Genomic DNA, 18,895 nt, shown 5'->3' with positions numbered 1-18,895 from the left:
CCATTACGTCTGCTGTATTCTAGTTGAAGGGCCCCCACCCATAAGATGGCAAACCTCCTGCTTCTCTTCTGAGTCCTCGGTTCCCGCCAGTGCCACCTGAAGCCCAATCACCTCTCTCCCCCACCCCAATCCCAGCACCTAGCCAATAGCCACCAGACCCGTAGAAGTAATACCACAATCACCCCATGCCCCTTCCTATATAACCCAGCACCTTTCCCCAATAAAGCGGAATTCTCCGGTGAATTGCTGCTGTGTGTCGCTCCTTTCCTTTCACTAGTCACACAGACCAGCCCTAATTCAGTTTGGAAGGGAGTTCTAGTCATGGTTGTGAATGCCAGGAGGCAAAGTTCATTGGGGGCAACTGGAAGGTTAACTATCACGGTCGCACAGAGCTGAGAACTGCATATTATCAAAATATGTTATCAGAAACCTGTCAATCACAAGAGATTGTTGCAAGAAAAAAAATTCAAAGAGAATGTGTCTACTAGCACATAGAACTGAAAAGGCTTGGTATGGCTGTGCTGGATTGATGTGCTTAATGATGTCCCCAGGGTTCTTTCTCACTCTCCATCAGCTTCCCTCTTGTAGCAGCAATTTGGCCCATGGCGCCAGGCTTGCCTCTCCAGTTTAAAAGAAAGAGACTGCTTATTTACTGTCAGCACCAACAAAAATCCCAGTGGGGCTTCCATTGGTTAGAATACTTATCGCTGAACAAATCACTGGAATCCTTTTCAGGTATGTTGCTCTGATTGGCCAGGCTTACATCACCTGCCCCTGCCTGGCCTGAGGGCTGTTAAGGGAAGAATGAATGAATGGTGCCAGGCTGGCAAGATCAACCGGGTTCACTGCAAAACCACATCTGCAACTGTCTGGTTTTATATGAGAAAATTACTTCACATTATACTCACCACCTGATGATGATGACTGACAAGGCTGAACTTCCAACCCAGAAACAACATTGTTTTCTACAGGCTTCTTACAGAGGCAGAGGTAGACATTTCTCTGTGAGCTTTGTTTTGCACAGCCAAGATTATAGAGATGTCTCCTGGGCTTTCAATCTTCTGGTATCTCTAAAACTAGATGGTCCTCCAAAGATCCATGGCTTTGTTTTACACTGATCACAATATATCACTTCCAGTATCTTCTAGTCTGTCTCTCTGCCAGGAGGTGGAAAGAGTAACTTCCTAGCAGGACCTTAAAGATGTGTATTCAAAACTACTTGATTAAAGAGAAATATGCCTTATATATGTAGGGAATAATAAATATAGTAACAGCTCACTCATCTAGACCCTGGAGGGCTGATTTGTGATATAGTCAACCCTTTGAAACACAGACTATTCCTGGGCAGGGGAAAATTTGTGCAGATCAGATAAAGCACTCACACAGCTATACATTTAACTGCTCATTTGGAGATTTACTGATTCTAATTTGAGCCTGTAAGCACATAGTTTTGGACATGTTTGATTTCCTAGTTCCCTAGCCCACAATAGATAAGTAACAATACACTGAATAGGGGTGTGGCTGGGAGCTGTGTTATCAGCAAAGAAGATATCTGATGGTTTGAGTTGCTAAGGCTGCAGTGGTGTCCTGGTTCCTGCTGCTTTTTATTTAACATCAATGGTAGATAAGGCACTGTGCTAAGCACTTTACATTCTCACCTCATTCCATCCTGACAACCCTGTGAGGTCAGGGCTATGGTTTTCCCCATTTTATAGATAGGAAAATAGAAACTTAAGGGTGATGGCACTTTATTAGGGTTGTATATTAACAGCTGTTTAATAAAGCAGGTTGGTAGATAACATTTAGAAGTGCTTCCTTCAAAAGTGACTTACCAGAGACCTCTTAGGGCTTAAAGAGTAAGTGGAAGTTCACTCACAAGAGCTCTCCTATCCTATGACCAGGCACAAACAGGTGGCTCTTGGGTGCCTTCTAAGGCCTGAGATTCTGTGTTCTTGGAAGCCTGGGCCTCGAAGGCCATAGAACCTTATAAGTGGTTCTGAGGAGCTTCTCTGTTGGAATTGCCAATGTTCCTATGGATGCCTTCAGAGTTCCCCTTCAGGGCCCAGGAGGGGACACCTGGGACAGCCGCTGGCCCTGTAATCTCTCCTCTGAGGGATTGTTAATAATGGAGCCCAGCATCTCTGTGGGGTGTCTGATTCTTCTGACTGCAGTTCCCGGGCCCACCTGGCATCGAGGCTGGAAGGACACAAGATCTACTCCCACCCTCAGACACCCTCCTCTTTGTCTCAAGATTACACAGAACACATGCAAAGAATTATTTGAAGAAGGCCGAGGTGCAAGAGTCACTGAGGCTCCCACCCTCGTTGGCTCCCCTGCCCTTGGTTCAGCTGGTAGAAAGAAGAAGCCATTGGTTTCAGTGTTTTCTTAATCTTGACAAGCAAACAAATGGGCTAGAAAAGTTCAGTGTGTGTTTTCTTCTCTCACCAAGCATATTAAAAGGCCCTTCTAGAACCTTCTCAGTGGGGATGGATGTGGTATTGTGAAGGATAAATGTTTGTCAAGACTGTCATGAGTTACTGAGATGATTTGGCTCACATGGGTAGGGGTGTGTGTGTGTGTGTGTGTGTGTGTGTGTGTATGTGTGTGTTCATTCTTGCAGATTTTCACAACTCAATGCAGTCCTGCAAGGCCTAAAATGCAGCTGAAATCGTCCCTGCCTCTTTGAATGCCAGTGCCTCCAAAAAGCTCAGGAATTTCAGTTTCCTGGAACTCAGACCTACAATATGAAATGCTTCAGTTTTTGCCCTTGGCAAGTCTAATATGCCCATTGTTCTTTCTAGCTTGGAACTGACTCTTGCATCCATTCAGCAAATACTTATTGCATGGGGCAAGGAAGAGGCATTGAGGAAAATATCCAGAAATCTAAATTGGCCTTTGAAAAATAGACTAAATTACTGGAGTCAAATCCTTTGCAGGAACCAAGGATACAATGTTTTCTTTCAAAGATATTTCTTTTACTTTCAGACTTTACCATGCATAAAGACCAAATATATACCCATAAGGATGTGGTGTTGGCTGGTGCTAAATGAAATTGCAAAGGAAAGGACATTGGATTTCCCCACTTTCCTTGCTTGCAAGCTTTCATGTCCTCTTAGCCACTCCCCTGCCCTGATGTCCCGGTTCTTCAGATGTCCTGTCCCAACAGCGCAAAAACAAGGCTCTGTAATAAATTGATTCAAAGGGAAAGAATTAGGAATGTGTTGTAATGTTTTTGCCACCCAGAAGCAATGCATTTTAAAAAACAACCTCTAAAGACGGGAACACCTTGTAACAACAAATTTCTTTTGAGAGGTTTAGGAGTCTAAGAGACATCACATCAAGGCGAATTGGAGCATTTCCTAAATTCTTCTTCCTGTGAAAACCGTCAGGGGGTAAAGCACGGGCCTTCCCTGTTCTTCTTCCTGGCCTGGATACTCTAGGAGAATGACCTAGAAGTCGGCATTCTGGGTCCTTCTTGTAACCAGCTGAGCTTGGGAATCACTGGTCTAGGGACTCTCATGCCCTCAGCACCCACACAAGCTGAAGGCTGCATGGAGCTGTGGAAAGTTGTGCTTCTTAAGACAAATCTGCGTTCAGTTCTGACTCCGTCACTGGCCAAGTGCCTTGAGCTAATCCTTAGCCCCAGCGAATCTCACCTATAGATTGGACAAGTTATATTGTTTCGGCAGAGTTGTTGTGAGGCTTGGAAATCACACACAGAAAGGCCTGGCACACAGAAGATCCTTAGATCCAAGTTAATGATAGTTCTTAATAGTAGCTGAGTAAGAATTTGCACTTCAGACATCTTTGTATCATTTCAAATGGATATTCAGTTCTTTTTAAAAATTTTATTTAAATGTGTTCAAACATGCATAAAAACACAGAAAATAGTATAACTCCTTGTGTCTATCACCTAGCTTTTACAAGGATCAATATATTGCTCTGCCTTCTTATAGATCTGTTCTATTTAACTGCTAAGAAGCGTGGAAATCCCCGTGGTCACCTCTGCTTGGTATTTTTCAGACCTTCCGAGAGCTGGCGCGATCTGTTTTGGGAAAGGGAAAAAAGCCTACCAGAAGAAAACTCAGTGTAAGTCAGCATCCTGATGACAGATAAATGCCAACAACTCTCCTCAGACAACATCCTAACCATAGAAAATTCATCATCGCAACACACATAAATCTGGGGCCTGGACCACAGCTACTGCTGTGTGTGGCATTGCAGAATCAACTCCAAATAAGGCAGGTGAGCCTCCCCAAAGTGCAGAGGGACTTGCCGGTCTGAGTGCAGGACAGGTTGGAAAACCATAATGTGAGTTCAAGTCTAGCCTATTCCTCCAGCCAGACTGCATGTTTTGTGTGGAAAACCATGTCAAAGCAGCATCTCCTCAGGGTGAAGAAGTGCTGGTAAGGCTGACATCCTGGGCCTGGTGTGCTGGGTTAAAGTTCTGCTGTTTGAGGGCAAAGGATGATCATGACCTCTTCTTTCCTGATGACCTGTGGATGTTAGCACGTTGACAGGCGATATGTGATCCTATCCTTCGTTGCTAAGGCTCATCATTCTTGAATCGTAAGTCTGATGTGAGAACTCAGTCCTAAAGTTTGTGTATTCCTAAGTTAACCACTGGATGGAAAGCAGATCAGCCTAATAAAGAATGACCTTAGTCCAAACAAACAAAATATAAATAGGAAGGAAGAAAATCAGCGCAGCTCAGAACTCAGCTCTCCTGGATGTTTGGAGTAGACATCCGAATTCAGCATTGTCTGGTGCTTATTCTGTGAATCCAGGACAGACCTCTTGCAGCTGGCTCCGAGGTGCCCACTGATGTTCGGGAAGCCTGGGACCTATGGAGAGAGGGAGCTTGGACACGAGGTATGCAAGCGGTGTTTGGTTTGGCTGCCTGGGTCCTACCCTGCTCGCCTCAGGAGTGTGCCGGGGAACTTTGGAGGAAACTTCACACGTGCAGTCGAACACCTGGTCCTCTGAGGCTGCAAAGCACCTGACCCCATTGCTGGTTACACATGCCTCCCGGGCCTTCTAGAAAGGATGGCTTTCCTACTGCGGAAGCTCAGTTTATTGTGAATTTAACCCAGAGCCCTGCCTGTCACAGACTCACATTCCTACTGTGGCACTTGCCTGCCTGCGGGCTCCCTCCCTGGCTGTTGATAATCCCCAGAACAATGCGCTGTGACTACAAAGGGACGAGACTTATCTCCCAGAGCCAGACCTGGGACTCTCTCATTAACTTTTCGGTCACACTGGGCATGTGACGCAATTGGAACACCTCTGGGGACAAAGAGGTCAAAAAGGTGTCATGTTTTACTTAAAGGACTAAAACTTGTCAATCATGGCTAAGAGCAGGAGTGGGGAGGGGAGAGGAAAGCAGGAGAGGTGGAGGGGAGGAGGGCAGGGTGGGCCGCTGGCCACTGGTCACAAGTTAGGGGGAGGCCCGGCTCTCATTTTATATTAGTTTAAACCAAAAACATTTCCTCCTTTGCTGGGACAGTTTACTTTCCTTGGGATAAGCTTTTCATTCATTCTGAGGTGAGGAGGAGTAACAAGCTCACTAAAAAGTTTTTCCCTTGAACCGTGGAAGAGTCTTGGAGGATGCCTTAGCAGTACCACGTCTTTGCCTGACAACCTTTGACCTTCTTTATGTTTTAACTACATACTGAGTTCACCTTTGCATTTTTTGTTACTATTATGACAACGTGGCTTTTTCTCATTACCTTCCATTTTAACGTTGCTTTATTTATTATAAATCTCATTATGATATCTGTTATTTCCCCAAGCAAACAAAAACATTGCACAAATGGGGAATAGAAATTTAACCCTTAATTTCCACCCCTCCCCCAACCCTGTCGGCTGCCACAGGACCAAACACGCGCTGTTGGACATCACCCTAAGAATTTGCTGGGGGTAATTCGGGTGATAGCAGCTTCCACCCAAGTATCTGGGCAAGTGCCTGCAGCCACTGGCTGCCCATGGCTTCTTGGAAAATAAATGCCTCCCAGAGGACAACTTCTTGTTCTTTTCTGTGTGAATGAAATGCACCAGTCCTCAAACTGCTTGCCTCCATTTGGTAGGTCATTCCTCCCCCGGAGGGGCTTGGGGAAGGAGCCAGAGACAAGGCTCCTTCTCCCTCACGCCTGCCCTAAGGCCTCTCTCCTGGGCCACCTGGCCCCCCCTGAGCCTCGTGCCTTTGTACAGCTGGTGTTGACATCAGGTCAATTACACAGTCCTGTGTTTACAGGCGGAGCTCCAGAAAGGCAGGCAGCAGGTTAGCTGCGTGGAGGCAAGTCGCAAAGCTCCTTTCATTTATTTGTCCTTAACGTCTGAAGCGGTCTTTCCAAACACTGGCTGGTGGGTGATTCACACACCCTCCTAGCAGACAGGCAAATAGCATTATCCCCTCTTTGTCAATGAAGAAATGGGCACAAGGTGGAAGCAACGGGTCCAGGGCCACACAGCAAGCGTGTCAGCCACAGAGCCCAACAGTACTGGTGGGGTGAAGCTCACATTCCTCAGCTCCCACCAGGGCAGCTCCACCTCCTCTGACTGGCCTGTACTCTTGGGATATCTTGAAACTCGACAAAGGGAAAAGAACATTAAACAACACATAGTTTAAAAATGCAGCCCTGGTTGAATGCTCACACCTTAGCTTTCCAAAGCCTCTTGCTCTGCATCAGAACTACTGAGGGCCAGCCTTTTGGTATGACACGTAAGTGAAGCTTCATGCGAGCAGGGATTGCTGCTGTTCGCCTGGCTTCTGTGTCCCGGTGCCTAGACTGGTACCAAGCTCACAGTAGGGGCTCCAAAAATACTAGATGATGAACGGTGTCTTGCCAATGGGTCTCAGCCCCTGGCAAGTTCACTATAGATTCAGTGTGACCAAAGAAATGACAGTAGAATATTCTTGGGGTGAAAGGGTTATACCCAACTTTATTCCACAGTGGCAGGTCAATCATTAAAATCCCATCCACTCAGAACAAGTCTTCACACAGCAAGCGGGTCTCTCCCTCTGGGCCTCTGTCCTCGGCGCTGCCACCACTCCAGCCTCTATTCTGCTCTGCGGCTTTGTAGCCCTGCCACCGTGTAATGCCCAGAGCACTGGGTGGAGCTCTTTATGTAGAGTCAGTAGCAATGTACTGCCCACATGTGTGTAGTGAGCTAGCCAACCAGGGCCAGGTGAGAATCCTGGCCATAGGAACTTTCACTTTATCTACAAATGGCAAATGAATCTCCACTGCATTCCATTAGCCTTCCATGCTAAGAGGGAGGCCTTGCCTGGCTGGTGCCTGTGTGAGCCCTGCACTCCTGTCCCACCACAGGGATAAAGACCATTTAAACAGGCTTTCGGCTGAGCTCCTCTGAGGGAATCACAAAGGATTGCTTCTAGAATGGCCTCTATGCAATGGATGAAGAAACACAAATACACAGAAGTAAAATGATTTGTTCAAGCTCCCTCAGTTGGGTCAAAGCCTCAGATATCCTGGCTAATAGCTGCTAGGGGCTGAGGGTATCCTCCCAAAATCTCTGTGTTGAAGCCCTAACTCCCAGGGTGACGGTGTTTAGTGGGACCTTTGAGCGGGGCTCTCCTGTTCCCTCCCTCTCTCAGTCTTTCTCAGGATGAGGAGACAGCCATCTGCAAACCAGCGAGAGGGCTCTCACCAGGATCCGGCCATGCTATACCCTGGTCTCAGACTTCCAGCCTCTAGAACTGTGAGAAAACAAATTTGTGTTATTTAAGCCACCAGTCTTTTGTATTTTGTTATGACAGCCTAAGCTAAAACAATTACTGCACACTAGGTTTCTAATAAAACTTTCTCCGGGTTAGGCTATCGGCATACCACGCCAGTCACCCTGTCCACAGGTCCTGCTGTCTCCAGTGTTGTCAGATCTGGTAGATGGTGTCCACAGACCCTGTGAGAATTGCTAGGTGAGGGTGCTCAGGGACAGTCATCCTGGACAGAACAGTTACAGAGAATTTAGAATCTACAGAGAAAGCCATGCCCTCTCTATTGTGCTGTCAGCTCTGCAACCAAGTTGACACAGAGGTTCTTGTTAGGTAGGTATTCACTGGAAGCGCAGACATTGCCAAGACTCTGAGCTGGGCTTGGCAAAATGAGCCTTTCTAAGGGGCAGCTTTCCTAATTAGAGGGCATTTTGTTTCAGAAACAATCTTAGTGGATCCTATGAACAGGAATCCTCACTCCACATGCTAGGAAGTGTGTGTGTCTCTCTCTGCCTTTTCCTCTCAGCAACTTAAGTTACTTGTGAGAAAATACTGATTTTCTTGTCAGAAAATCTAAGACAAGATGTTGATGGCCTATCAGGAAATATACTGGAGAATATTAAATGGAACAAAATTTTAGCATTATCTTTTTTTTCAAAGTCTTTTACATTTCTTAAACACAAATATGTAATTCATTTTTCTCTGAAGGGTGTCTTACAAAAGGTCTGCGGAATATGTGCTAGAAGGAGTAGCATCTTGAATCCTTCAGATCAGTACTGGTCCTTATGTCTTAGAAATCACATGTATCAAACAAACTTTGAATGCCTCTAGCCACTCCAATTTGTCATTTTGCTTTCTTCCCAGCTTTGGAGAAGGTACCTGCTCGAATGTCACAGTCCAGAGGGGTCAGGGCTTTGCATATCCTTTAAAGTGAGGGTCCTGAGTGACTGCCAGCCCCTTTTGCTAAGTGTTACAGTATTTAGGGTTTTCACTTGTGGAGCCTGGGCCTGAAAAGAAACCATTTAGCACATGTGAAAATGTTCTCCTGAACCTGGTGCCACTGGTTCTGTCCCACACAGGATAACCCAGTCCCGTCACATTCTTCCACAGAGTCAGAAGTTCACTTAGGTCCTTGGACTTGCTGAGACCCGAGCAGTGAACTCTCTGAAAGCCTACCAAGAATTAATTCCTTGGAGGTGATGTGTCTGACAGGGAAGTGGAGAGCTGGCCAATGAGGCCGTCTTTGGACAGACAGCCCTGCACTGGTTGCTTTCTCTGGTGTCTTCAGGTCTGGAAGACGGTGCCCAGGGGTGACTTGAGAATGCTCCCTAGGGGAGCTCAGGGACAGTGATCAGCTGGAAGTAGGGGCTAGCTAGAAGACTTGCCTTTGAAATTAGACTTTCATAGCACTTTAACCTTGAGGAAACATTCATTGTCCATTTAAAGAATTGGAGAAGATGACTCTCATAGGGATTAAAGTAGTCTAAACCCCAAAAGTCACCTCCTTGGCATGGCACTAATGCATGAAAGACCAGAAGCAATGTCTGTATAAGAACTAAGTAGCAGCCTTCTCTAAGGATTCTGAGAAAAGCCCATTCTTTGGCAATTAAGAAACCAACTTTATGTATTTAATCAAGACAAATATTTTCCAATGGGAAAATTCACATGGGATTCCCCTATATCTCCAAGAATATATAATATCTAGAAAGCTCAGATGACATTTTCATTTCTTCCTGGTGCCAAGCCAGTGGATGGCTGGCAAGATATGATACCAACAGTCATTAGTAAAGTTTTCCACATGGCTAAATCTAATTAGGCCTAGCCAAACCCACCAGCCACACCCAGAACTCAGCCGAATAGCCCTTAAGGGTTAAGAAACACCCCTTTGACAAACACCCATTTATTACTACCTGTATTCAGTGAAATCACCTCTACAGTAGACACCACCTGACAGAACTTCCTCAAAACAGGGTGTTTTATAAACTAAAAGTCAAAGACCTCTGCTTTAATTTTCACTAAAGCATCTCTCTCTATTCTCTTGATCATAGCAATGGTGCTTCACACTCTTCAAACCGCTTTACAAATATTAATTTCTATTCCACTTTGACCCATAGTTTGCCCATAACCAAAGATGAATCCAAATCAAAGGACTGGATAGTTTCTATCAGCCCCATTTGTTTTCCTTGAAATTGGTGTGAACCTTGTTTTTTCTCCAAAGTTGATAAAATATTCCCAGAATGGGTTAGAAACTCCTCTAAGTCACCCCCTTGCCCCACCTTTCTTGCAGGGTTCTGGAAAGTTATTCCAGAGCAAACTCACCTCCGTGGGTACCAAGGGTACCTTTGGACCCAGAGTTGCATTGAACACACATGCAGTGAGTGCTGACTCCATGCCAGGTACCGGTCAAAGTACTGGGTCATGCTTCCTGCTCTCCCAAGGCTCGCTGCCTAGTGGTGGGGGAGGGGGAGGGGACAACAGCAAACGAGTAAATAAAGAAGTAATTTATGATAGTGATAAGTGATAGTAAGACAACACAAAGGATAATGAGCTAGAGTGTGACTGGGAATTGTGGGTCGTGTGGTCAGGGAAGTTTGCTGAGGGAATAACATTTGAGTTGAGACTTGAATGATAATATTACTAATTATGTCATGTTCTTTTAAATATACTTCCCTATTTTTAAAGCAATTCCACAAAGATGTAAACTCAAATAGAGCAAAGAGGTTGATTAGAAGAGCATTGTCCTCTCATACATTTTTTTTTCTCTTTTGATCGGGCAGTAGTGTGTGAGGAAGGCTGGTAGGTTGGCTCAGTCTCTAAAGTGGTCAACATTGCAATAGCTACCAAAATTTAAAATGCACTATCCTTTAACCCGACAGCTTTACTTCTAGAAATTTAATCTATACAAATAATGGCACATATGCATGAACATATATCGATATAGATACATTCACCACAGCATAGCTCATAATAACAAAAGACTGCAAACAATCCGAAAGCTCCTCATCACTAGGCGAATGGTGGAGTAAATTCTGGAACATCCATATGAGAGAACATTTCATAGTCATTAAAAATAATGAGTTTGAGCTCCAAGATAATTGAGGAAAGGCAAGGTGCAAGAACCATGGGTTCAATATGTTATGACTTTGAGAAAATACATAGAAATACATACATATTATCTTCAGAAGGGTATATAAGAAACTGATACCAGTTTCTGCCTGGGCCGGAGTTAAGGGAGAATTAGGGAAACTATATATTCTTTTGTAACATGGTCATGTTTTACCTATTACATGTCTTAGCTATTTAATAAACATTTTCTGGAAAATAAAGCTTTGCATTATAGATAATGATATATATACTCTTCATACAAAGTTCTTTTCATGTGTACTTATATATCAGTGTTCCAGTGAGAGAGAATTTTTAATTTGAAAATGTTAAAGTGAAGAAGCTCCTACGTTCAGCCATGCAGACGCCTTCTTGACTGGCTCACGGTGTGGGTGTTTCACAGCCAGGGCCCGGGTATGCTCTCTGGAAGGCTGAGGTTAGGAAACGTTTCAGTAAGGCATTTTCTCTCAGCATAGACATCCCTTTTGGAAGACAGTGTACTCATTTCTAATCTATTCAAAGATTTGACAGCTAATTTTCCCAATGTTCAGATAGAGAATTGAAGAAAGATGATTTTTCTTGAAAAATACTTTCCAATGTAAATGTGATATTTTAATTTTCCTCTTAAGTTAGAACAGCCCTGGGTTTCTAAGAATGGACTGTTCTAGCAGGGAGGTTCTCTTTAGCTCTCACAGCTAGTTCATGTTCTGGTCCATGTATGATTAGGGACTGATAAGAGTCTTCAGCGGCCACTAACACTTTAAGAAATACAATGGAAATCAAATATTTCTCCGATGTCTGTATTCTGAGCACAGTCTCTGTGGTTTCTGACAATGCTGTGTCAGGGAGGGACTGTAAATAATACTTATAACATCTACTCTCTTGGGAATAAAATCTGCCCCATGTTAAAAAAATCATTTATGCACATAAAAGTTTTAGTTAAAAGTTGCCATCAATAATCTGAAATAGCCAGAGAAATGACATTCAGTATCTATTTTCAAAATGCATTAAATATGCATCAAGTAGAATCAAGAATTAACTTGCTTGTAGGCAAAATTTCCATCCGTTACAAAGTGGATGTGAGAATTGGTGCTGGGGTAGAACCTGGGGAATTGGCAGAGTGGCCTGCAGTTTGAGTCCCAGTGGGGCTGCAGGGAGGGGAAATGGCTCATTAGAAAAAGGCTTGGTAACAGCCTAGAGAACAGTTGCATGTGAAACTGAGTCACAGAGCACAAACTGACCAAGGAGGGACACAGAGCACAGAACTGCTCACACCACCAGCATGTGGGCTCCCAGTGCCCCAATTCAAGAAGTGAATGCCATCAATTCGTGGCAGAGTTGACCTCCTCTGTGGAGCCAGGTACAGGTAAAAAGGTGTCTCTGAACTCTTGCTCATAGGAGCCCCAGGGGAGAAAGCCTGAGTCCATATTGCTGGAGGCCTTTGCAGTCAGTTGGCCTGTTATCTGTGCCACAGAACCCAATTTCAGGGGACGCAGTTATTAAAAGGTGGGTCACTGAAGAGGGCTGGACTAACTAGGGACCAGGGTCCCTTGTTCTTGTGATCAGGTTTCAAGGAAGGCTTTTGCGGCCCTTGATGACACACACCCCTCTGGTATTCTTGGAGGAGGGAAAGGTGTGGGCATTGCCTAGTGGGGGTGGGGAGAGAAAAACCTGAGAGGGAGGCAGAGAGAGGGGAGAGAGAGAGGGGAGTGAGGGAAAGTAATTCAGACAGGACCTCAGAAATGAAGACTGAAAGTGGCTCAGTCCTAGGGAGGGGCTGCTCTATCACAGGCAGCAAATATGTCTGAATCCTGTGGAGATCAGAGTGACAAGTGTGAATAATCTTGGATTTCAACTTGTATTTTCCACTTTTATTTTTTAGATTCCTCTTTGAAGTCACTCAGCCAGGAATCAGATGACTTTCTTCATGAAACACATTATGTCTCTAAGGTCAAGGACTTTATTTAGTGTTAATGATTCAAGCTATAGATTTATTATTTCTTAGTTTGTCTTAGAATCATAGAGTTGGAAAGGGCGGTAGAGATCCCACTTGCTCATTTTACAGATAAGGAAACGGAGGCCTTAAAGGTTTAAGAAACTTGAATAAAGCTATCAGAAGACTTGGAACTAGAATAGGATTTCAGTTTTATTTCTCCAGGCGGAGTTCTTTGCTACTTAAAAAGTAACAATAATTTTCTACTTTCACATTCTACTCACACCTCTGTTCTCTTTGTTGCACACTGTGTGGTCCATCTCCCTGTCCCAAAGAGAAGTTTAAGTGAGTATGTTGATTCAGCAGAAATTTTCAGAAAGCTGGGCTGAGAGAGGGAGAGGGGGGGGGAGAGAGAAAGAGAGAGAGAGAGAGGAAAAGCAAACCCACATATAAGTGCCCATGAAGCTTAATGTGACTAGAGGAATCCTAATTGACAAACAGTACCCAGATTTAACAATACTTGAGACATATAAATTGATACCAGCTCAAACATGTAAAATAGAGAAGATTAACTTTTGTCTGTAGGGGAAGTCCTGCCTGCGTAAAGACAACACATCTTCAGCTGGCTGGTATTGTGACATGGTCTGGTTTTCTGCACTTCATCATTGCAGGTAATATGCATGTAGCACCAAGTGAAGAGGGATTTGGCATTTTCCAGTTCAATAAATCTAAACAAACTATGTGATTTGGCATTACATGGATGTGTTTTACCAGAATTTTCCAGTCCTGCCAGTCTGTATTATCAAATCGGCTAAATTATCATCACTCTGGCTATCTGTGAAAAACACAAGTAAAAAACCTGAGGCCTTACCTTGTGTCTCCTCATGTAACCCATTTCCTGGTCGTGGTGAAATAGCCCATTCTGCTGAGTCATGGTAATTTGCTCCCTCCCTCACCAGGGGTAGGTAGGTCTGTGGTGCACAAAGACTGTCTATTATTTTTATGTGTCTGTCTTAATTAATCTTAAATTAACCTATTCCTTAAGAATGGGTCCCAAGTCTGTGGTTGTTATGCACCTCTGCCTTCGCTCGTTCAACAAACATTATTAGTAAGTGTTCATGACACCTGGTTTCTAAAAAAGGTACTGAAGGCACAAAGATACCCGCAAGACGCTCAGTCTGGCGGTAGACGTATACCTTTAAATAGGTAATAACAATGTAGTTGGGAGGAGCCTGAGAGACTTTGTCAGGATGGAGATCGGTAAGGCTGTCCCAGAGCCACAAGCCTTGTTCTGTACCTTCTCCCATTAGTTCATCTCTGTACTCTTTGACCTTCACCCTTCAAGGCAGCCAACTCCTTGATGCACCCCACACACCCACCTGAAAGTTGGCTAGTGTTAGAAACAGTGAAGGTCCCATACACTTGTCTTCATCCGACCTCTCTTTCTTTTCCCAATGACCTGCTTTCCCGGGCAGATGGGCAGAAGCTTTAAGTCAATTATCTCAAAGTGAGATGTAAATAACGATCAACTGAAATGAAGGACAAAAATATTGAAACATCTATTTACATTCATTTTTGCCTAAACATTTTAAAGAACAATCGTAAGTTTCCCCAACTTTTACCTTTTATGACACAGGCGCTCTCAGTAGGCCTGTCTGTTGGATGAGCACATACCATGTACGGTAGTCATGGTACCCTCGGGAGAAAGCAAGGGGTGCCCGGAGCAGGGGGAAGCATCTGTACTCTTTTCCCTTCCCGAGTACCACAACATATAGCAGGCCATCTATGCTGGGGGTGAGTGCATTTAAGGATTAAATCATCCTAAATCTAGGGATGGCAAACAATGGCCACAGACAAATCTGGCCTGATGCCTGCTTTTGTTAAATAAAGTTTTATTTATACAGCCACAGTGATTCATTTATGTACAATCTATGGTTGCTTTCAGACAATGGCAGAGTTGAGTAGTTGCAACAGAGAACATGTCTGAAAATCCTAAAATATTTACCCTTTACAGAAAACATTTGCCAAACCTTGTCCTAATAGTTCGATTTTTTGTAATATTTTATAAGGTGAGGGAGGGAGGACTGTGGCCATGAAAACCATTATTATCACACCCATATAACCTATATATCTAATTAGTTATCTGTTGTTTATATAGGTTAAATATAACCTATACATTTGTTAGCTCATGACAAAATTTTTAAGAGAAAGGTAGACCTGAAGATGAGTTATACATTTTTATTTTATGAAAACACTTATGTTTCAAAGTTGCTGACCTTTTTTTAATGACAATTAACTGAGGCTACTGACCTAGAAGATATTTTTGACAAAAATGCAAAACAACTGCCCCCCACATTTAAACTGTATTTTCAAGTGAAACTGTCTTTTCACTTTAAAACAATGAATGAACAATGCTTATATATTTCACAAGAAATAGCATTTTGTAAAAGAATATTTAGATGTGTTTGAATTTTATGTAATTCTATTTCTAAAAAAAGTTAAGTGTATCACACAAAAATGTTCATATGTGCATTCTTAGAAACACTTGGGATTTTCCTATTTAAATCCCATCTAAATGAAAAGTTTGGTTGGAATTTAAAGCTGCATGTTAAAAAAAAATACAATGCTTTTCCATTAGTTTGCAGATGGACATCTGGTAATATGAATACTTACTAGCTGACTTTTAACAAAAACTTTTGTGTAAGAAGGTTAGGAATGAAATTATGAGTACCAGGATTTAGCAAGCTCTATCAGTGCTGGACTTCTTCAATTTGGATGTATCTTTGTTATATACTTTTCCAAATTACTATTATTTTTAGTGAGAACAAAAAATAAATATAAAAATCCTACATTTCTTGTTTTTAAACAAATTATCTATTATTTTACAATTTCACCTTTTTCTTACTCTGCATGTTTTTTATTTTTTTATTTTTATATCGTAATGTACAATTACTCAAACATTACGGTTACTAGATTCCCCCTATTATCAATTCCCCCCACATACTCCATTACAGTCACTGTCCATCAGAGTAGTAAGATGCTATAGAATCATTACTTGTCTTCTCTGTATATACTGCCTTTCCCGTGTTTCTGTGTGTTTTATAATGTATGTAATACATCAGTGGAGAAGAAGACATGTATAATTTATAAATAAATATACATACATTGGAGTGTGCCCTCAAAGTTTTTGATGATAGGCATGTATCATTACAATATTTGGAGATCACTGATTTTGAGTGTGAATTTGGAATTTAGCAGACAGATTTAAATACACCTCTGCCACTTACTGGCTATGTTCTCTTAACCAAAATAACTCATTTTAAGCCTTATTTTGTCAACTGTAAATTGATATAAGGCCCTTAATACAGAACCTAGCATATAGTAAATGCTCAATAAACACCAATTAATTTTTGATAAGCATCAGTAAATACTATTACTGTACCTAAATATCTCCAAGCTCTCCAGGGTCACCCTTTCCCTTAATATCCCAATAAAATAACTCAATTCCTCCCATCTGCCTTATTTATGGGAAGGCCTGTTCATGCTCCTAAAGTTCTACAGAGGGTGCTTGAATTCTTTTGGTAGTTAGATTTTGCTGGTCGTTACCTGCTGTCTCTCTTGGCTCAGTTGTCTGTCACCTGCAAGATTCTGTTCCATTCCTTTCACAAGACCCCAACAGTGGACATGACCTACTTTTGAGCATTCCTTAAGTCTTAAGGTTTTATATGATTTTCCTTAAGACTTGTAGATAACACAAGGTACATACAATTCAAAACAGGAAACAACTTAAAATATAGGCATCACACAATGTCCTTCCTAAGTTCATGGACTGCTGCCTAAATTCACAGCTGGGAATGTCTTACTGATTCTGTTCAGCCTGGGCCTGGCCTATTCCTGCTGTGTTGGCACTATTCTTCCTTGCAGAGAACTTTCTGCCATCTTAGCTCTTCCTGGAATTCAGTGTCCAGCCCAGTTTCTGAAACCATTACAGGTTACTTTGTTAAGTATGTCAAGGCCTTAAGCATAGCAGCCATCTATGCATTAAACTCCTCTATGGTGCCATTCACACTGATAAGTGAATAATGCCCCCTGGAGCTGTACAATAAGAAGGCCCTGATTGGCTCCATCAAGAGTGGAAATAGATGAAAGAACTTCCCTTTCAAATTAAGAAGTCCATTAACATGATATCTTCCTAAATAAAAAACCATTCACCATAGGTCTCTCACTAAATAATCAACAGAAGTTTTGGAATTTACCGCTTTTCTTCCCTGACTCCAAAGTTATCAGAACGAATTCTGAAGGAGGAACCAAAGTGGAAATTTTTGTACTTCCTTTCTCCTGAGTCTTTACAGTGGATCTGGGCAATAAAAAAAATAATTACCCCTACTTTCTCGATCAAGTCCCAGGGGCCTTGCTTTCTTCCTCTTTACACCACCACCATTACAAATAGCAACAATACTGTCAGCAGCACAACCAACATCATGACCTATGTGACCACCTTGACCTTGAATGTCACTAACCCCACAAGGATCATCACCATGACCATATCATTTTTTCCATCACCACTAATCACATTGCTGCCATCAGAGTCACCATCAACATGAAGGATCACCATCACTACCCCAGTGATCAGCAGTCATCACTACCTCCTTGATGATTTCCTGAGGCCTGGTGGCAATTCTGTGAAAGGCTGCCAAAGCTCTCTAGTCTTTTTTGGGAAGTCTATAGGCATGTCTGCCAACTGTCCACTTCCAACAATTTTTGCTCATCAATACCTCTTGCCCCATTTCTGGAGAGAAGGATGGAAAAAAATCCATCAAGTCCCTTCAAGTCCCATGCTTGATCTCGTTCCCATACAGCCCAACTTTAGGCTCTGACACTGGCCTCCTCAGACATGGGGCCGACCCTTGTCAAACATATTGTCATAGTTTTTTAATATTGTTCCTACCCTCTCCATGATGTTGTCTCCAGAGAAAATTCTCTGCTCTATTTACTGGCTCTAGCAAGCCCTACCACCATCCAGACAACTCTAGTTCTTGGAAAGGGGGGTTGGGAATTATGATGTGACCCCATGTCCACAGGGTCTTCTTTAGACCCTTGGTTATTCTATGACAGAAAATGCCAAAGTCAGCCAAGTTTTTCATCCACTTGCCACCCCCAGTAGGACACTATCTGTCACTCTTGAAGCCAGTTGGTTTCTTATCTCCTCTGTCCTCTGGTGGGAGGTTTTTGTTGAACCAGAACAGCGAGGACGGGATTGCCTTTCATTTGGTGGGTATGTAAGTGCAATAGTGGAAGCCCTCTCATAGTGACCTCATGATCCGCCACTACTCCCAGAGTGGAAAATCTAAGAGTTGTATCCTGTCCTCACAAATAATGTTGGCCACAAAGGAACAGCCTTCCTAGTCTTTTGATTTTCTTTGAATTGAATATGACCTGACATAGGACAAAGAGGAAAAGAAAACCAGATTTTAAAAAGTATTAGGAATGCTTTCCCTGTAACTAAGAGCACAGCTACAGCAGGAGCTAGAGACAGAAATTGGATATGGTATCTGGATTATCTCAAGTAACAGATCAAATAAATGAACTTTGGTCTAATTATTTAGATTGAATGAAAGTGTTGTATAGCAGAGATGGCAGCAGGTTAAAAGTAAGGTTTTGTTGGAACACAGCTATGCGTACTTACAGAGTTGAAAGATTCTGTAGGACTCTTTACAGAAAAAGTTTGTCAACCTTTGCTCCAAATAATGAATACTTTTCCTGGAGCTGGCAGGAAAGTAGGTTGGACTAGTCTTTCTCTGTATCATAGAAGTAAAGCTGATACCCCAGTGAACACATTAGAAGTAGGGAGCAGTTGAAGCAGGGCTCCTACATAGCCTGCTGGATCCAAGGGCATTTAGTTCTAACTAGTAATAGACCAATTATCTTTCCAACCTTTAATCCAGCTTACTGTATTAGTGATTGGAACCAAGACCCCAACTAATAATAAAGAATTTACATGCTTTGTTTTCTTTGGGCAATATACCTCCTCCGAGATCTCGTGGGGAAGTGAAGTAACTGATACAAGGCAGAATTGGGTAGACCCAAACTCCTGAGTTTGTTGTCAGAGTACTGTCTGGTAATGC

Source organism: Manis pentadactyla, chromosome 1 (assembly GCF_030020395.1).
Source record: "Manis pentadactyla isolate mManPen7 chromosome 1, mManPen7.hap1, whole genome shotgun sequence".
Taxonomy (NCBI): Eukaryota; Metazoa; Chordata; class Mammalia; order Pholidota; family Manidae; genus Manis; species Manis pentadactyla.
The sequence above is the reverse complement of the archived record's forward strand: the minus strand, read 5'-3'. Positions refer to the sequence as shown.